The sequence below is a fragment of the Cebus imitator genome, unplaced genomic scaffold, assembly GCF_001604975.1.
Source record: "Cebus imitator isolate Cc_AM_T3 unplaced genomic scaffold, Cebus_imitator-1.0 Scaffold860, whole genome shotgun sequence".
NCBI classification, from domain to species: domain Eukaryota; kingdom Metazoa; phylum Chordata; class Mammalia; order Primates; family Cebidae; genus Cebus; species Cebus imitator.
In genome coordinates, this window is record NW_016108175.1 from 16453 (window position 1) to 23128 (window position 6676).

The window sequence follows — 6676 nt, forward strand, 5'->3', positions numbered from 1 at the left end:
ATTTTTAAATCCTAAATGTTGGGCTTCACATTTGTTCCTTATAAATGTCATCCTGGTGATTGCAGTCTACCCTCTGGCCTTTAAAAATTATCTGAGTCTTGATTCTATCATGCAGACCATTTTACCCCTCTGTGCTAGCCCCAGTTTTCTATCCAGGTGTTGAATGAACTGGAAGGGCCCTGCCAGGTTTCTCTATGCAAGGCTGGAATCACTGTTGCTCACCAGTACCCTTTGGGGCTGTGGTTCATTTGGCTCTGATTTTTCCGGCATGTTCTCTTCTCCAACACCGATAGCTCCATCTTGTCCACAAGATTTTGTTAGAAGCCGTCAAAACTCGTGCTGACTCAAGATGCACTGTGCTGCAAGTTTTCCCCGGGCACAGCAGGCTAATAACCCTGTTACAAAGAGAAATGGTGTGTGTTTTGAGCAATGCTGGCCCCTGGGACTCACCTCTGCCTCTTTTCTAAGTGCTTACGGACTCTCTGTTTAATAATCCATTCCAGAAACTTGCCAGGACTCGTTGAGCTTGGTGTTTCCAGCTTTGAGTGATCACCCCTTCTCTCCTATATGGCAGCACCAGAACCGAGGAGCCTTTGGCCCTTCCCAGTCCCAGTTTCCTCCCACTGCCCCTGTAGACCTCGAGTACAGAGCTTATGCAACTACTGAAGATTGCGTCAGTACCCAGGGACAGAATAAGGCTGCCTTGTGAACTGGGGTGAATTAAAACAGCTTGTGCTGGAGGACCCCTCACAGCAGATGAAGTCCTCTCCCCAGCCAGAAAAAATGGAGATGGGGGGTGGCCCTGCTTCCTCACTGGGAGGAGATGATGCTCTTCTCTTTTCTTTCTGAATGGTGGCCACCTTCATATTGGTCTGTCATGGAACACTTAAGCTGCTTGGGTGCCTGTTGGTACTCCCAGCCCTGCCATGCCTGAGCCCCCTGGAGTAATCAGGGCAGACTCATTAGGGGATGGGGACCCCTGGTTTGTGAAATTGGCTCTCTGGTGCCAAGGCCTTCTAAAGTTGGTGGGAGTGGCTTCGGCTTGTTGGGTCTGATTGCAGGTCATTCGTTCCAACCTTTAGAGAAATCCCGGCGTTCCCTCGCCCGAGTCTGTAGTCCTTTTGCCGCCCCACGTCCTCCCCCTCCCTTTCCTCATGAACCCAGCTGTGCCTCTGCCTTCTCATCCCTGTGCCTCACACAGGCTTGCTCATGCCAGGTGAATGCTGAGGCTTCTCTGAATGTGGAGTGTGGCCCTTGTGGACAAAGGCTGGGTTCTTGGGGGTAGGGGAGCTACAGAGGTGACTGGGAGGAGGATGGTGTGTCACACGTGCATCAGAATTAATTTTGCAGTGAGACTGGCCTTGCTGTGGCCAAACAATGTGGAAAAGCATGAGTGGTATTATGTGCCTTACAGCATCAGGCACCTGGGCCTTGCACACCAGGAGCCAGCCACAGGGTTGTCTGGAGAAATGGCATTCCCTGAGATGCAAGTGCACAAGAATGCATTTGTCACATCTGGGGAACAGCAGGGCAGCTTGTGCCACTGGGCCCAGCCCGCACCAGGGGAGATGGAAACAGGTGAGGAGCTAGACTATACAGAGCCTGTGGGCCATGGTCGGGATGCAGGGCTTGCTCAGTGAGCTATTCACTATGTGCAGGGGCAGTTCTTCTTCTGAATTTAGGTGACAACACTCAGTTCCAGCCTTACCATTCTTAGCCTCCGGTCTCGAGTCCCCCTCTGCACAGGTCACTTTGTCTACTGCACGTGATCGTGAGGTATTGTGAACTGCCTCACCCCATCAACAGCCATGTGTGCATGTGTAAATGCCATCCTCTGTGTGCCCTGGAGGCTGTCCTTCAGATAGCATGTGCAGGTGCCAGCATAGGGCCAGGTGGCTGCCTGTCCCTACCGAGAGTGCAGGGAACTCAGTACTGTCAAATCCTCGATTGTGCAGGTTAGATTATCCTTGTAGAGGCCACCTGGATGGCACCAAGTTCGACCCTGGCAAGCAGGTGACCCTGACTTAAGAGACTTTACCTGAGGGCTGGTCTAGCAGGCCTACTGTTAGGAGCAGGAGGTGTGCAGGGGGTAGGGAGCAGTCCCAGCTTCTGTGATCTTCTCCATGGCAGGATCTCCGAGTGGGTAGAGCAGAGCCAGAGCCAGGTGCAGGCCATCGAGGAGAAGGTCTCCTTGGCCCAGACCAAGATTGAGAAGATCAAGGGCAGCAAGAAGGCCATCAAAGTAGCCCCCATACTCCTGTGTCCTGAGGCTACTTGGCTGTCCCTCATTACTCCATGCCTCTGAGGCTGCCCAGTCTCTGCCCTGCTGCCCACCCGTACCGTGGACTTTCCTCCCACCTAGGCTCCCAACTCTACCCTCTCCTGCCAAGCAAGCCTAGCCATCTGAGCTTCTTGGGGCCCCTCAGACTTGTCCCTCTGTCCACAGGTGTTCTCCAGTGCCAAGTACCCTGTTCAGAGCACCTGAAGGAATATGGCTCCATCTTCACAGGTGTCCAGGACCCTGGCCTGCAGAGATGACCCCGCCACAGGATCCAGAGCAAGCATGGCAGGCCCTGCAGGTCTGCTGGCCATGCACATCACATGGCCTGTCACACACCTGGAAGCCTGGATGCTGGGGATGAGCCAGGGCTTCCATAGGGTTCTGTCCCGCAGAGGAGGCTAACTGGGAAGGGGTGGCAGCTGATTTGGCCCAGCCCTAAATACTCACTATCCCTTGGCCCCTCTGGCCCTCCCAGGAGAAGCCGAAGTACTTACCTGTGTGCATCAGTGCCAAGCTGGAGCCCAAGGTTGACGCAGAGGAGAGGTTTGGGGTCTTCCCAGAAACATCAGCTCTGTCAGCTCCTTGTTGCTCTTCAACACCACCAAGATCTTGCATGGCCAGAAGGCAGGGCCGAGGGGTGTGGGCGGGAGGCCTGGCCTGGCTTAGTGGGGACTGGGGGCATTAGACACAGGTATAGCACCAAGGCTGGGAGCCATGGGTAGTTGGGGTGGCTTGGCTTGGGAGACCTGGGACCCCACCATGCACACTGTGCCCCTGATGGTGTGGGAGAGGTAGGAATATGGGCTCAGGACAGCAGTTGTCAGTTTGCCTGACCCCACATCGCCCCTGTAGGTACAAGAAGTGCGTCTTCCTGGACTCCCTGGCTGGTGCTATAACAAAGACCCATGTGATGCTGGGGGTGGAGACAGAGGAGAAGCTGTTTGATGCCCCCTTCTCCATCAGCAATAGAGAGCAGCTGGAGCAGCAGGTGGGAGGAACAGGGCTGGGGTAGGGACAGATGCAGTGGCTGGGGGCCCTGCCAGGGCTCCTCTCCAGGCAAGGCTGTTGAGCTCTTTATTCCACTCATGGGGTGTACACACAAGGCCTTGCAGGATGCCCCTGCAGGGCCCTATCACCTCTCACATGTCCCTACCTAATTCTCCAGGTTCCAGAGAACTACTAGGTGCCAGACCTGGGCCAAGTACCTGAGATTGGTGTGCAAGCCTACTTGTCCGACCTGCCTGGCATTGCCAACGACCTCATGCACAGTGCTGACCTGGGCCCCAGCATTGCTCCCTCTGCCCCTGGCACCATTCCAGAACTGTCCACCTTCCACGCTGATGTAGCCGAGCTTCTCAATCCAGATGAGCTGGGCGCTGGGATGGGAGCTGAGCCAGGGACCTCCCTGCTCAGACACCTTCTTCCCTAGACACCCCACACTTTCTCTTTCAGACCTAGAAGATGGGGTGTTCACAGCACCCCCACCACCTCCCCCAGCTCCTGAGGTGCTGGCCAGTGCACCCCCCATTCTCACCCTCAGCCGTGGCGCCTGTAGGCCCAGGCACCAGGCAGGACAGCAGCAGCAGCCGTGTGTCTCCTTCAGGTGAGACCAGCTCTTTGAGAACACCTCTGCTCATTTCTGGTGTGCTTGGTGCACTCAGGTGGATTGTCTGTGGGTTTAAGTGGCCAGAAATACTTGATTTTCTTAATAGTTCCCGTTTCAAATGTCTTGGTTCATAAAATAGTGGTTTTCAAACTGTAGAGCTCTGGAATTCTCACCTCTTGGGCAGAAGAGTGCCTGAACAAGTGAGGCTCTGGGCTCCCCATTCCGAGTTAAACCAATGGAAAGAAGAGGCCTAATAAACTATGGAAAGAAGGTCTAATAACAAACTACAGCAACAAATGATTCAGTGTCCCCGAAATGACAGCATTTCAGCTTTACTGTTATATCTCCCATCTGTCTCTAGGATCCAGAAGTGGCACAAAACCCCTTTAATGGCTCATGTGTGCAGCTGAGACTGTCAGTGCACAGCTAGCTTGGGGGTCCAGCTGTGCAGGGTGGGGGCTGGAGAGGGTCAGGGAGTGTCTGCACCCACATCGCCTGCACTCCGGTGTTGCAGAAGTCAGTGCCCAGGTCCTGTGTGCCCAGGCCCTTCAGAGTCTTCAAAGGCTCAGCATCCCCAACACGAACCTCCTCGTTCAAGGGGAGGTGCCCTCCCTCCTAGCAGGGTCTTGGACATGATAAGCTTCCCCAGCCCTGCCTGAGCAGCCTTTCCTCCTTATCCTGTTCCCCACCTCCCACCTCCAGTTGAGGGAGCTCTCAGGGAAGTGGTTGACCCCTCTGAGGGCCAGGCCACTCTGCTAGAGTCCATCTACCAAGCTGGGGGCATCGGCAAGGCCAAGCTGCACAGCGTGAAGGAGCAAAAGCTGGAGAAGCAGCAACAGAAAGAGCAGGAGCAAGGTGAGCGGGCCCTGGAGCCTGTGGTTGGAGGGCCTCGGACAAAGCGCTGCCTCTTGTCTGGCACTGGACAAGTCCACAGGGTGCTTTCAGCCCACCCCCTGCTCCTGCCAGCCTGTCCCTGGTTCCCCTAGGGCATTTGCTGGAAGCCCCGGGCCATCACCCAAGGTCCTCAGCCCTCTTGCGTGGGCCATGGCTCCTTCCTGGTTTGGGAGTCTTAGGGGAGCTTTCCTCTCTAAGCTCACCCAGCTCCAACTGTGGCAAGGAGAATCTTCCTCAACTGCTGAGAATGGGCCAAGGCAATGGTCAGCCACCACAGCCTCCTGAGATATTTTTAGAGACTGGACCTGAGGCCTCCTGAGGCTGCCCATAGTGCCTGCTGTGAACGCAGACACCGGTGTGATGTGATGCCTGCGCATACTGCAGCAGTGCCCTGGGCACTATGATTCTGAGCTTGTGCCCAGCGCTGCTTGTGCCTTGTTCAGTGATCCCAGGCAAGCTGCCTCACCTTTCTGGGCCAGTTTCCCCACCTGTGCAGCAGTGCTGCCTACCCTGGTCCTGTCCCCGAGGGTGACTGGGAGAGTGTTCCTCAAATGTAAGCGCATTCTCATCAGTGCCCAGTGTCGGGTCAGGGATAGACTGAAGCTCTGAGCTAACTGGGAAACACAGTGGCCTTGGAGAACTTGGGAGTGTCATGGGGGTGGGGACAGGGAGCTGGGGTTTCATGTGACTGAACCCTTTACTCTGTGGCTTTCCCATTGCGGTGAGAGCCATGAACCAAGGTGGGGACCTGATGTCGGATCTCTTCAACAAGCTGATAATGAGGTGCAAGGGTAGGAGGCAGGGCCACTGCCTGCCCTGGGCCGGCACATTGTAATTCTCTCCTGCCTTTTTCTTCCTGTGTTTAAGTCTCTGGGGGCTGGGGGAACCAGTGTTTCCCACACACCACCCTCACTCAGCCTTTTCCTTCCAGGCATCTCTGGGAAAGTACCTGGGGCTGGTGAGGGACCCGGAGGAGCCTTTGCCCGCATGTCAGACTCCGTCCCTCCTCTGCCGCCACCACAGCAGCCACAGGCAGAGGAGGATGAGGACGACTGGGAATCCTAGACTTGGGCCACTGCTCCGACATGGACACAGCCAGGACAAGCTCCTGAGACCCGTTGCCCTAGGAGGGGCCAGTGATGGAGCTGTCCCGGGACTGTGCAGGGACCACCTTCAGGGAGCGAGAGGCTGGCCTGAGGCCACAGGGCTGGGGCGGGGGCTACTGTATGCCTGTGCTCCAATGGGGGACAGCTCCACCCAGCCTGCACCACTGTGCTCTTCTCTTCCCTAAAGAGGCTTCCAGAGAAAACCGAAGCACAAATCAAAAAAGAACTGAGCAGAAACCAACAGTGCACTTTTAATAAAAGACCTCTAGCTGTGCAGGATGTAAATGTCTCGGAGTCAGTGACTTTCCTCTTGCCCCTGTTGGTCGCTAGGCAGTGGGGACAGAAGATCTCAGCTGACCATGACCTCTTTCCCTTGGGTCAGAGGAGGAGAGGTGCAGTCAGCAGGGGCAGCTGTTGCGGGGGGAGGGGTAGTGTCCCACAGAAAAAGGTTTTCAGTGACAGACATGGGGTCTCTAAAAATAGTCATGCTGAGAGCCAAATGGCCCTTGGCATCATTGCTGGTGTCGGGGCAGGTGTCTTGGAGTTTGCTCAAGTGGCTGAGGAGGGAGGTGCCATCGACTTGCAGAAACTGGCACCAAGCCAGGGAGATAGAAATCCGGGGAGGCTGTGGAGTGGGTTAGGGGCAGGGCTGCAGAAGGAGTGACTCAGGAAGAAGGTGGGGGAGGTGACAAGCCCCCAGGCAGGAGCCCTGTGGCCTTGGGGATCTTTTTAAATTGAGACCAGATGGTGAGTAGTCAGGGCAGCTAGCTTCAGCTATTACAAAAAGGG

General features: G+C 55.7%; 1 pseudogene across 1 annotated transcript in view; it reads left to right on the forward strand.

The window, feature by feature from the left end:
• Positions 1–6166, forward strand: part of LOC108297917 — a 12807-nt pseudogene extending 6641 nt beyond the window's left edge. Inside the window, exons 2-10 of the transcript XR_001822387.2 lie at positions 2131–2242; positions 2447–2587; positions 2749–2892; positions 3134–3269; positions 3447–3654; positions 3734–3884; positions 4590–4746; positions 5508–5572; positions 5713–6166. The product of XR_001822387.2 is annotated as a WAS protein family homolog 2-like (transcript). The remainder of the gene's footprint in view (positions 1–2130; positions 2243–2446; positions 2588–2748; positions 2893–3133; positions 3270–3446; positions 3655–3733; positions 3885–4589; positions 4747–5507; positions 5573–5712) is intronic.
• The last annotated feature ends 510 nt before the right edge of the window (positions 6167–6676 follow it).